This window comes from Buteo buteo, chromosome 30 (genome assembly GCF_964188355.1).
Source record: "Buteo buteo chromosome 30, bButBut1.hap1.1, whole genome shotgun sequence".
NCBI classification, from domain to species: Eukaryota; Metazoa; Chordata; class Aves; order Accipitriformes; family Accipitridae; genus Buteo; species Buteo buteo.
Window position 1 is genome coordinate 3369489 of NC_134200.1, and position 13814 is coordinate 3383302.

Sequence of the window (13814 nt, forward strand, 5' to 3'; positions counted from 1 at the left end):
CTAACAGTTTGCTTCCTGGCTAATTTTGAAATACTGTAGTTTCATTTGTGCATGTATTTCCTAAAGTTAAAAACGAGAAGTAACTGCACAGGGCAAGTGTGTGTTTTTTCTTTTTCTAAGGGACCGAATTCTCAGAGTCTGCTCCTTAAGATGCTTTGAGATATCGGACTGGTGTTCCTGGAAGTGCACTCAGCACAGCTTAACTCATTTGCGCTATGTGTCTGATTGTCTCAGTGCCTGTTAGTTGAGCGACGTCCTGAGGCTGTACGGGTTGAGTTCTATTTTCATACTCTCCTTTGTACTGTACTTGTTGAAGTGAGAAACTAATTGGATGGGATATCAGGTGTTTGGGGTTTTTTTCCTGTTTCACAGCTAGGACGTGGTTGATTCTCTTTTAATACCCTAGTGTTTTCTGTTGAATAAAAAGGTGACTGTGTCAAATAACAGGAATTACTCCATTCACGTTAGAAACATCCTCTCCCCACATTTGTTTGTTGGAAAGCTGTGTACGTGGTTCGAAATTTTGGTTGGAGGGTTGCTGCTGTTGGGCGGGTAGCAAGCGCCATGAAAAGAGGATGCCTGAATTCCAAGCACGTCTGACTTGGTTGTGCTGGTGGCTCTTGTGTGTGTCTCTGCCCTAGGTCAGATGGTGAATTCGGGCTTCTTAGAAGAGCTGGGGAGAGTGGGCGAGGGCGTGGTTTAAAACTGTATGTTGGAGTGAAGTATTTCTTGCCTTGCTCCCTGAAGTGGTGTCCCGGTCATTCCTGCAGATGGGGAACAGTTTTGAAGAATGGAGAAGTAAAATTAATCCGTGAAACTGCCCGGATTTCTTCTGGTCCCACCCCTCCAAGAGCTGCCAGAAGTGGTTGCCCTTAAATGAGGGCATCTAATTTAGCTGGCAGCTTTGTTATGAAAACGGCTGTATTTTCTGGTGGCTATTTCTATAGAGAATAGTAAAATACTTGATAGGGTTAGGCTCTCTCTTGCTTCTGATTTTGCACGAGGAGGGGCTTTTTGAGCACCAAAGCATCCCCGTTTTTTATGGCTTTGTTTTGTTTGCCTTTGTTCAATGTTCATTCTGTTGGTTCCGTGCTGTACTGTCAGTTATGTTGTCGGCCTCGACCGTAAGGTATAACTTTCATCAGTGTAAATGTAGAAGAAGCAGTTTCAGTCCCCTTTCAGGGAGACATGTGAGGATCTTTGGATTACGGATGGGTGTGAGGGTGCTCGTGTTCCTGCCAATAGTTGACAGGCCTGGTCAGCTAGGGAAAAAAAGTGTCATTTACAGTTTATATGAACAGTTTTCCTTCAATGCTTTGTTCCTTTCAAAGATTTACAGGTGACGTTTTGCTATTTTCGTATCAGAATTTAGGGATTTTTAACGCAAAGCTCTCCACTGAAATGTAAAAGGAGTGACCGATGTGTCCTGGAAAGAAGTCCAATTACGTAGACTGGCTAGTTCTACTCTTGTAGTTTACAGTTCTACATAAAACACAGGTGTGTGTTTTCTCACTTGGGCTGTGCAGTGGTAAGAAGACGCCACAGACAGAGAAAAAAACCCTCCCCTGGAACTTCCTCTGAAATTAGAGGTGGGTGAGACATATCATATTTTCTGCTTCTTCCGCTATCCTGCTTTCTCTTAAACTTGTTTGTATCACTATCATAAATTCCTTGCTTACGCTAGAGCCAAGACAATGTAAGGTTTTTGGTTTTTTTTCTCTTTTTTCTCAGGCCGGTCACCTCCTGTCAGGCAGAGATAGCCATGTAGATGTGGTCGGTCACAGAGACAGGACGCCTAACAGGTGGGTGCGTGGTTAGTGATGGTTCTCCCTTTTCAACAGTACTGTCAGTCACATCAGGGAATGATGTGTCGGAGGGGTTTCAGATTGGTGGTAATTACAGAATAGTGATGTGATTATTACTGCAGTAGGCTGAGGGTATGAGAAGGACAAAGATTTGGGGAGGAGAGGGTAATTTTAATCAGCTGTAAGATTTTTTACAAGGCAGCTTTTGTGGGTCAGCGATGACGATGATGGAGGTGGTGGCTGAGATTCTGTAATGGATATTGTTTTGTTCTGGAATTGAATCCCAAATCACCCTCTGAGAGTCTTAGTCAGCCTACTGAGTCTGGGAGCATACAGTTTGTTTTCTTAAAACGGCAGGTAGTTGGAGGGAGAGCCTGTTTGGAAGTTTTAGCGGTTTGGGGACAGAGGCCAGTTGGGGGCTGGGGCCCTCGGGGGAGGGGGCTGTTTGTGCCCCGTGCCCGTGGGCTGGCGCTCACAGCTGGGAGCGGGCTTTCCAAAATCCTGTTGGAATGGAAGGAGCCAGACGTGGGACCTGTGGCCGAGCTGGGGGACAGGGAGCAGCCCTGGACCAGCCAGCCTCAGGACCTGCAGCAAACTTGCCTTCAGATCGGCTCTCCCAGCAGGACACTGCCCAGGAGTCGCTTTGATTGTTGCTGTTCTCCTTCAGGAAGCACGGTACGCACCAAGCACACCCAGAGCTGCGCCCGTGCCAGGAGAAGACTTGGAGTGGAGTGCAGCCGGGGCTGATGGCGACAGTTCCCACCAGCTCAGGAAGATGCAGGTAAGATGCCAGAGAGGGGAGAGCAAGTGGCTGTCAATTCTCTTGCAGGAGCAGGATTTAACAGCAGAAGGGAGGCAGGCTGAAAGGGCTTTGGAGGTCCAAAAGTGCCTCAGGCAGCTGGAGCAGTCATGTGACAGCAGAGGAAGAAGAGCAGGAGATGCAGGTGACGCGTCTGGGACGATGTTTCCGAGGTACCATCTGCCACACAAACACAGAGAAAGACAGAGGCGTTGGGAGGTCACGGAATGGGTGGGAAAGGTGCCTGGGCGAGAGGAGAGCACGGGGAGATGGGAGGCAGTGCTGGAGATGGAGGGGAAAAATCCAGGGTGTTGGAAGTGAGGATGCTTCTGCTGTGCAGAGGCCTTCTGTAAAAGCTGCGAGTTCATCTCCTGGCTTTGGTTTTCCCAGGCTGTGCTTTGCTGAGCCTCAAATGGGGCTGCTGTTCTCGTCCAGATTTTTGCTCTGAAACCATTCAAGTGCTGAGGGCTGGGATCTTTCAAGAGCATCCTATTTCTCTTTGGGCTTCCTGGGGAGGGATTGCAGTCACGCAAGACCTGTTGGGGAGCTCAGTCTTCTGTTGGGATGCTCCCTGTGGGACAGGAGGGCAATTGCTTTGAGCTGCCTCTATTTCGGGAGGGATTACCTACATTTGCCTTCCATCTGAAATACTGCTTAGTGCAACATGTTGGGGTTTTTTTTTTGTAAAAGTGGGGAAGTGTGTGTGAACGGCTGAGTGCTAGTATACAGTGAATTACCTTCCCCTGCTGAGAGTAAATGGGTTTAGGGATAAAAATACCCGTCTTGTGTTACAAAACTTGGTTCCCTTGAAGATGCAAGTGCTAACTGATGGACTCCTGGCTGACAAAATCTCTTCCCAACTTGCTTAAACATTAAACAGCCTTCAAAGTGGCGTTCAGATGATCTCGTGTGATTTCTTGCAATTAATCATGGTTGTCTGAAGCGTACCACTAAAGCGTACTAAAGTGTTTTGGTTGTTAAAAAGTAGGTTTAAAAAGTAGTTCATAGAGACATCTTCTGTGTCGGGTTTCAATGAGTTCAAGCTCTTGTTGTGTCCGGTTGAGAGTTTCTGATGTTATTTTTCCCTCTTTCGGAGGGAGGTGAACATGCCCATCTCGCCCTCCAGGAGCAAGGATGCCATGTCCGGGTTCAAGCCCATGCCACCCTCAAAGCTTGCGTCCTCGAGTTGAGCGTGGAGGGGCATCACCCCGCGAAGGTTTGGTGTGTTGTAGCAGTCGGTGCTGTGAGGTCTGGTGGGTGGCAGTGGGGTGGAAGCAGCTGCTGGGGGCTCCGTCATTTGCATAGCCCCGCCCCCCCCCCCCGCATGCTTTGGAATGTTGGGGTCCCTGTGGCAGTTTTTGAATGGTCCCTTCCAGTTGGGTCAACAGACCCAGCGCAGCCAGAAGATTCCGTTGGAGCTGCTCTCTCTGGCATAAATCCCTCGGCATTTGGGCTTGAGAAGAGGTAAAGTTGGAACCTGCAGATCTCCTTAGGTGACCTTCAGGAGCTGTGGGCTGTGGGTGGGGACTGGCTCTCTGTCTCTGGTCCAGTGACTGGTGTCGTTGCTCATAGGAAGAGCTTTACCAGGCGAATTTGCCATTTCCCTTCTTCTGGGGGTTACGGGAGCTGTTTTGGAGGTGAGGGCGATGTAAATTCCCAGTCTTGAGCCAACCTGGATGGAGCAGAGGTGGACTGTGATTTGTCTGACCTCAACTGTGTATCTGTAATGCAGTTGTAGTTGTCTCTGCCTGCACAACTGGCATGAGGTCCTCTTTTATTTTAAAGGAGATATAGTGAATAAAATCAGTGAATCTAATGGGCGGTCTTTCTGACCAAATATATACGTATTTATTTAGGATAAGATAAACGGTCCCTTGAACTCACTGGTTATACGGACTTAACTCTGTGTTGCCTAAAAATGGGACCAAGTTTGGCTCGGCCATGAGCGTCTACATTAGAGACATCCACGTTTAGTCAGATGAATCACACCCCAGTCTCCTGTGTTCGTCATCAGGTCTCTGGCAACTCTGCTGTTAGCCCTTATTGAAGCCAAGTACAGTCTCTGTCTCATTGATTGATTGATTGATTGATTTTAACAGAAAGGAAAGTCAGTCTTAGACATTTGGTTGCGGAAGAAAGTTTGTGTCTGAAGATCGTGCTTGGATGTTCGAGTAGGTCTAATTAGATGCCTTTTCCTCTTTGCTTCATCCCTGATAAGCTTAGGCACTCTCTGTTTGTCCTGTTTCTGAGGACCACTGCCCAAGGCGCCTAGCATTGCACAGGGAGATGCTGCATCTCATTTTGCACTGTGAGTTTTGTTAGTCATCAGGAATGAAGTACTTTTAGGAGATAAGCTAACTAAAGTGCACTCAAGTGAAAAAAGTGCTCTGTAACTCCCGAGAAATAATACTGGATTGTAATCAAAATAGAAGTATTTTGAGCAAAAGATGCTTAAAAAGTTAGGTAAAAACTATGAGCACGGTGCAATTTTTTTAGTTTGGATTTTTATATATTTTTGATTTAAAGTTTGAATGTAAACAAATCTGGTTGAATTGATGTGGAAAAGATGTTCAAATTGCCAAGTATGTCTTTCAAAGAAGAATAAGCAAAGTAGCAGCTAGAGAGAGTGTTTTGGCTTTAAAGTGTGTTGTATTTGTGAACCCAAATCTCCAAGCTGCTGGGCTGCTGGGCAGGGTGAGACCTGTGCCAGCCAATTCATCTTTTAGCTCCAAGTGCCTTTTGATAGAGATGCAGGTCTCCTGGGGATTGTGGGGACGTGCTCCTGCATCTGGAAAAGATGGCTGAGTTCCTGGTGTAAGAAGGGCACTGGGGTTTAGAGGTCAGAGTTGAGGCAGGTATGGAAGATGGCAATAGCTGTGATCTGTCGTGCAAAAAATTTATTTTTGTATATTCAAGCAGGTGTTTTTCTCTCCTCTGCTACTCCAGTGTGGAATATGAGCCAATAAAGAGAAACCGACGCTGTACACGCTGGACACACTTAAGTATTTGTTTTAAAATAGGTGTGAGGTCAAGCTAGAACATGCTTTGCAATTGGTGTATTTACTGCAGCAAATTTTCTGCTCTTCCTGGCCGTCTTCTGTGGTTTTCAGCCTGCTTCACCTCCACAGAAAGAGATACCGTGCGTATGGAAGAGGCCGTTATGCGTCTTCCCTTAGGAGATTTTTTTTTGTGCTCTGCTCTTGAATTACGTTCTGAATTATTTATGCCAACGTTTCAAATAGCTTTCGGATTCCCTGGTTAAAGTATTCTGAACCTACCCCAGCTACATGTTACAATGCACAACTCCCACCAGCCATCAGTTTTTATTTCATGTCATTTTTCATGAAGTAACACACATAGCAGCCAGAATCGTGTGTTGCTGTTCCATGCTTCTTTTTACAGTAGTTTTCCAGCTGTATTCCTCGTCCCCATGATAAAGAGTGTTGCCAGTATTTCTTTGTATCTTAGAATACACGTGGTAAGGATGGTTGCTGGATGTCTCATCCTTTTTAAGGCTGTGAAGGCATGCTCTGACAAGGCCTTTTCCCAGACCCAGGTATTCAGGGATGCAAGGTGTGCCTATCCCCATCAGCTCTGTGAAGGATTTAAGAGAGATTGTGCGCCTGAAGGTTGAATGATGCTTCTGTGTCAGAAGCTGAATTTCCGCAAGCAGAAGCAGCTTCCCCAACTCTTTAAGTGTGTCTCCTTTTAATGCTGCAAAATGTAAATAATGATCCTTGCGTACATCTGTCTCAATTAAATGTACAGTGGATGCCTTCTCGTTCAGCTAGTCTGGAGCTTAAAAAGCAGCTTAAAAATACTGGACAGGGTAATTTTTGGTGGACATGGCCTGAGCCTGCTTGGAAGAAAATTGGATTGGTTACACAAGTCTTTATGTGAGGCCCAAAGAGAGCCTAAGGTTTTGAGTGCCCTAGAATGCTCTTTGCAAGTAGGTTAGCAGGCACATATACACCCTGTAGTGACGTAAGGACTCCCCAGAACATCTTCAGGACAGCTGTATTTTATGTAAGCCACTGTTTTCATGCGACCTCAGCTAGCGTTGTGCTGCTCTTTGCAGGATCGGGTGAGCGGTGTTGTCTTTGGCTGTGTGGGCTTAAATGTGTTTCTAATGTGCGTGTCAAATAATTGCCTGTTAAACAGACTGGCAGTGTGGCTGAAGCCAGTGCTTCCGAAGAAGGTGAAATAGAAGCTTTGAAGATAGGGTCCTGCTGTGAATACGATCCAGTCAAGTAAGTGTTGATTGTGTCCAATCTGATCTTTGCAGATTGTGGAAAAATTGCAGAGATGTTTGTTTTAACAAGAGAGACACATGCCTACCTTTTTGGTTTTTTCCCCCAGACCATTTAGTTACCTGAAGAAACCCTTGGGTCCGCCTCCGCCATCATCTACTTGCTTTCGTTGCGGAAAACGTGGCCACTTTACAAAGAACCGCCCGACAAATGGGGTACGATTGTGGGGGACTTGTGGTGTTACTTAGTTTTTAATTGTTTTACCTTGGCAGTTACGTAACAAATACATGAATACTCATATTAAGAATTGTTTCTGTTGGGGTGAAATGCAGAGGTTGTATGGCAATGTTGCGGAGGCCTTCAAAATTCCAGGGGAAGCTGGAATTATAAGTGTGAACTTTTCTTTTTCCTAGGTCGTAGACATTCAGTACATCCATAGGTCTTTCTGGGTGAACTTTCATGCATGTTTTTATATCTTTCAGTATTAGTGGGAATGTTTCTGTTTTCCACTCTTTTTAATGGCAGTTCACAGTTTTTATTATTTTGTACAAACGCAAGACATTTCTCTCTGCCCCATCTATTGAATATTTGCGTGTTTTAATTGCACTAAGTCCCTGGTTGAGTATTGATGCCATTTAACCGTAGTCACTGAAGGTATATGCGTGAGGTCCGAGTTCAACCTTCACGTGTATAGACAGTGAACGTAGGTATCTGCAGTGAGTGATTCAGAGCACCGAATTAGTGTCTCTGAACCGTGCTGTGGAGGAGGAGCAGCTGGTTTGTGTCTCTTCTCTGAGTGGATGGTGAGCTAAGGGATATGTCACCCTTAAGGAACCTGAAGTTAAGCCAAAGAATGTCGCTTGAGTTGAAAAACCCGGCTCAAGCCTTTGGAACATCCTGGCTATATTTGTTTAGGAGAATAAGTATTTCAGTTGAGCATCCCTTACGCTAGGTAAAAGGAGAGGGTTAAAGGCTTTTGCTGCTTAAAATAATCACTAGAAAGTCATTTTAAGTGTGGGTCTTGAGGTACGTCTGCATTTCTTTTCTGAAGAGGACACCAATTTTGAGTCTGTTGCCAGAATGAAAAAGAGCACAGGAATTCCAAGGAGTTCTGTGCTGGAGGTACCCGATACAAAGGGTGCTATGCTGACAAAGACTGGAAACTATGCAATACCAACTATGAAAGCATAGGTGTGGAATTAAGTGGACTGACCAAAAGGTGAACGAGAGAAACCACACATAAATATCTGAGTGGCAATGCAACCGAGTTGGCCAGCATCTGTTGTTACAGGGGAGGAAGCACTGTCATTGTATCTTAACCTGAAAATCTGTGGTGCTTTCTAATGTTAGAAGAGGGTGGTCCTACTGTTCGTGTCCCTGGAATTTGGTTCAAGTTGTGGTATGCCAAGAACCTGTGTTTCTGCAAAACATTTCAGTAGCGTTTACAGTGGATTTGCTCTCTTTGAAAGCTCATTTTGCTTCTGTTTTCTGTTTCAAAGGCTCCTTGCCAAGTTTAACAGATGGCTGTTGGAGTGAGATTTCCTCCCCCTCTGACTTTTCTGAAATCCCATGTGTGAAACAGACTGACGTTTTCCTGTTGCTATACAGTGAGAAAATACTGCCGTGTGCTGACAGGAGTGGCTGTTTTAAAATGACCATGGTAGCACTTCTGGTTTTCCGTCATGGATCTCCTTTTGTAGAAGCTGTAACATAGACTTCTTGCTTTTATAAAATGTAATTGCTCGGAGACTAACGTTATCCTGAGCCTGCAATTTACATGCATCCTCTGGCAAAGGAGAGGTGGGATTCATTTCACCTGCTTTCTAGCTGTGAAAAGATTATTTTTCTAGTCTGAGCTTCTTTCTTAGTTGATCCAATGAATGGGAGAGTCCTGCAGAAGAAAGATTGTTCCTCCCTCCCTCTTCTAGTGTTGTGGCTATAGAAAAGTAGTTTAAACTAAGCGCCTGCCTTTTAGGAGGCTAATGTGGAGCGAGAAGAATTCCATCTCTTCTCTTGCTTTGAGAAAATGCAAAGCTTGGAAAAGTTGTCCTCTACCCATCTTTAACTCGTTTCTTTTTCCTTCCCCACCCCTCCTCCAGGGAAGCTTATGCTAGAGGAAGGATGGAGAAGCCTCCCTTCTTACCAGAGGAGCCATCCTCTTCTTCCTCCTCCTCCTCCTCCTCCTCCTCTTCCTCCACCTCAGATGCTCCTCTTCCAGACGAGTTGTCATGTCTCATCTGTAAGGACATAATGACTGATGCAGCTGTTATTCCCTGCTGTGGCAACAGTTATTGTGACAAATGTAAGTGTTACTCCCATGTTTGTTAATTCTAAACATCACACCTGATTTTCTGAAAGCAGAAAGAGGAGGGAACAAAATTACTTGGTTACCAGTTCTATTTTATGCTGAAGTATACCCTGAACAGGAAAGGGCTCTTCTGGTATCAAGGGTGAAAAAAGCCAGGAAGCCTTTTCCCCTTTTTAGGTACCTAGTTAAGTCTTCTTTACAAGCGGAAGGACGAGTATGAGGAGAGTGGCTAATTGTGCAGGGGATTACAGTATTAGATCCTGAATGCTTTTAGTTTGTCCACAGCCCTTTGTCTCATACAAGATTATATAGCCAACTCTGGTGACTTACAGTGGTCTGCAACAAACGGATAGTTGGGCATTTAATCCACATTCTTCTCCACGGGAGAGTTGGTTAAAACCTTCAGAACTCGAACCTCCTAGTGGTTTTTTGAACCTGCTAATGTTTTTTTTTGAAATGCGTTTTGTTCATTAACCTTGAGGTTGGGGACTTGTCGCTGTACTAGATAGTGGGGGAAAAGACCAGCTGCAACATCAAGACACAGCCTACGCTACATCTTCAGATGTTCCAATGGTGAAATACAAAACTGTATAGTTATTTGCTGCATACTAGAAATTTTTTACACTATTGAACATTTATAGCTTCATGCTCTCAGTTCAAGACCATATTCACCCATTAATCATATACATGTCTTTATGATTGGTGAGAACCCCCAAAACTTCCTTAGTTTGGCTAAATACTATTTTGATTATTCTAATTCTACACAGGTATCAGAACAGCATTAGTGGAATCTGAGGACCATATATGCCCAACGTGTCAGGAGACAGATATTTCGCCTGATGCTTTAATTCCCAACAAGTGCCTACGCCAGGTAACGAGTTTTACATAAAGTGCTTGTCAGAAAAGGCTATTTGTAAAAAGCGGAACGGGAAGAAAATATTAATTTACATCTCCTTAAGCAAGGCGTAATTGAATAAGGCTAAATTGACTTTTCAAATACACTATTTGTTGCTGTCACAGAAGCTTACGACTCTTTAGAGACGATCTGGCAAGTTCAGGTCCCGCTCTTACTGAACACGATTGCCTCGCTTTCACATTTGGCGTTAACGCTGAAGTACTTTAAATTCAGGTCCTCTGAGCTACCAGTCATTAGTATCAGTGTTCAATGTGACGTGTTCATACATCTGTATGTTGGTTTCTTTTAGGATTGATGGCATTTACAGGAATACACGAGTAATTTTCCCCTGTGAAGGCTTTTGTTTGTATATCTGCTGAAGTTTCATCGTACCTTCTTGTAAATGCTTTTCTGCCTCTAGGCTGTGAACAACTTCAAAAGTGGAACTGGCTACACAAAAAGGCTCCATCAGCAGATTCGGCAACAGCAACAGCAGCAGCAGCAGCCGCCACCGCCTCCACCACCCCTCATGACTGTTACACCTCCCGCTGTTCTGGTGAGTGCCGCTGAACCATCTACATCTTCCTCTCTGTCAATCAGCAGTTTGTTGGAAGAGAAGGTAAGCTTTATTTCAACGTATGCAGTGATTCTTGTATTGTAGTAGGGCTTCTTTTCCAACTGTCTGCGTTTATTCACAAGGGCTGTCGGGTTCCTGTGCGAAGACAAGCAGCGTTAGCAAGTCGTCTGGGCCCCCAAGGACAGTCAATACCCACCACTGGTAAGGAACTGTAACTTCAGAATTCCTTTCAAAAAATTATCTTCAGATAAACTGAATGGGATTTTTTGCTTTTTCCTCTCTCCACTCCAAAAGGTCATCCGGGGAGAGGCAGTACAATTGGCTCAGCGGGTGGCAGAGCAGGCTGGGAACTGTAAGTATGCTACAGAAATTCAACGTATTACTACTTGTAAGCTGTTAAACGAGGCCGTAGCACTTAACTTCTGCAACGGCTGATTCATAATGAAGTAAGTATGCACAGATAGTTGTGGAGAATACAAGTGGTCATTAATTTTTCAATGGCCTAATTTGAACTGGCTTTAACAAAGGGGACCTGTGCTTGCAGTGAAATTATTTAAAATAAACCTCCAGTACCTGATTGAGAAGAGGACTCTGACAAAGGAAGTCTTTTTGAGGAAACCAGAATTACCTATCAAAATTAAATACAATTAAAGGATCAGGTGGAAAGCCACCCTTGTGGTTACTGGCTGAACAGGGCTGTAGAAATTGATTTCCCAGTAGGAGTCAGCCTCCAACGTTCTTTTTTTCTAACAACTTAGTTGATGCTGATTGAGCAAATTCTTGGAAAAGTCAACACTGTTCTGTTATGACCATTTTGAATGTCTTCAATGTAGTCAGCCCAAATAGCCAAGCTGCTTTCTCTCAGTTGGCGAGAGAGGAGTCTGTTTTATCTGTGATTGCAGGGTCAGGTCAGGTCACTCCTTCCTTTTGGCATATATGTGTTATAGCTAGATAGATTGTAAGGGTGCCCTGCGTTTATAAAATCTTAAGATAAATCAAAACAAACCCCAGGATCCATCCCACAGATTGTCTAAAATCTCCAATTGAGTAAGCAGGAGAATAACAAGTCGGGGACAAGAGCAGGCCAAATACAGCATGGTGAGGCAACAGCGTAGGAAGCGTACGTGGAAGAAGATAAAAGAAGTTTGGGAGAAGATGAGTTACTATCCGTGCAGTACTTTGCAGATCAGAAGTGTGAAGTATTGGCACGTGCGAGACGGGAGTCTCTTTTAAGCCTGGGCAGCCTCCATCCACAGTCGCAAAGCTGAGTCTGAGGAGAGCAGACTGAGGGAAGTGTTGGGGGTGAGGATGTGGAAGGCTAGTAGGAGGGTCAAGAAATGAGTGTAGTCTCAAATGAACAGAGAGCAGGGAGAAAAAGGCTTCGGTTGAGAACAAGAAGTGCTTGCCACCACGCTCCCGCTTCATTGGCTTTCCTCTTTAAAATGAGGGGAGAGAGAGTAACAAGCCGTGACACATGTGTGGGGGTTTCTTTAGAAGCTCAAATTGAGGCCGCCCGAACAGTGAACGTACCCAAAGGACTCGGGCCCCAACACTGCCAGCATCAACACCAGTCTTTGTGCCTGTGCCTCCACCTTCCGTGTATCCTCCAGCACCCCATGCGCTTCCTCTTCCACCGGGGCTACTACCAAGACCGTTTCCTCCTTAGTTTCCACCTGGTCAGCCTCCGTCTGCTGGGTACACTGTTCCCCCTCCAGGATATCCCCCATCTCCTGCAAACCTGTCATCAGCTTGGGTACCAACAGCAGTACCAACGGCTCATTCAAATACCAACCCCACGAGACAAGCACCTCCTTTATAGAGTCATATGTAGGGTTTAGGGTTATTCCATGCGGGGCCCGGACGATAGAACACCAATACGATGATTAAAGTCGCCAGTTTATTGAGCCTAGCTGATCATTCTTATACAATTCTCTAAGTTGTTTAGAAGCTTTGATTGGCTGCTGCATGCAAGCATTTGGTGTCCACGTGCGCAAACATAAAATGTGATTGGTTATATCGATACTGTCCACGCGTATAAACGTCAGATACAGTTAGTTATACTCGCTCTCTACACACGCATAAACACAGGACATAATTGGCTATATTAACTAGAGCATGCGAAACTTGTCTCAGTCCAATTGGCCAAGATAAGCCCCTGAATTGAGGTTGTTTGTGCCAAGTTCCCTTTATCGTGGAATGTGCACCTGTGTTTTTCTAATTGGGATCTTTCTTCTTCTGTCTTCTGGTTTATTCTGTTCAAGGCCTTCTAAAGGTGTCTGGAATGCTCTTGCGACCATGAGCTACTTTCAGGCCCAGTAACTAAGTTCCATATAATTGAACCCTACAGTCATAGAATCATTTAGGTTAGAAAAATTTGTCAGAGCCCCTGGTTTTAACGTAGTTGTGCGTAAGGTTCTCTGTGCGTGTCTCGGCATTGCGTTGTCACCATAAGCTTGTAACGGCCTGCGGCTGGGTGCTGCTCTCGGGCTACCGACCCAGCTTCAAGGCAGGAAAAAAAGTGGCTTTCTCTGAATGCTGTCGTCAGGAGCAAGGTGCTTTAGCTTGCCAGCAGGTGTCTGCAGGCTATTTTTAGCATGAGTTTGTCTGGTAGGAATGGAAGGTGTAGGTGGTTTTACTTCAGTGAAGGTCATGGGGTTTGGGGGTTTTCTTGGTTGGTTGGGTTTGGTTGGTTTGTTGTTTGGGTTTTTTTGTTTTGGTTTGGTTTGGTTTGTGCTATCGATTTTGGGGGTTCAGGAGCTGATTTCCAGTCATTCGTCCTCCCAAGTGGTGAGGGTGGAAAAGGCTGGCGTGATACATTTCTACCTGGCTGGAGGCAAGCCAACCTCATGAGTGGGAGAGACGCGTTCACAGTGAAGGCTCATACACCGCCCTGAAGGCTGAAGGCAACTCCCTGAACTGTAATAGTATAAACTTATCCGTTGTCTCTCGGAGCATGCAGGAGAAATGGCTCGCGGCTTTGTGAAGCTATAAAGGAGCGACACCACTTGGAACAAATCAGTTGAACTTCTTGTATAAAATTGGGATCTCTCGCAACAGAAGTACGTTGGAGGTGTTCCCTATGGTGGACAAATCATAGCAAGAGTTGGCAAAATATTAAACTGCCACAGACTTCTCATTTAAACAGAAGGCTGGTGGAGGAATAGGTAGTATGCCACGTAT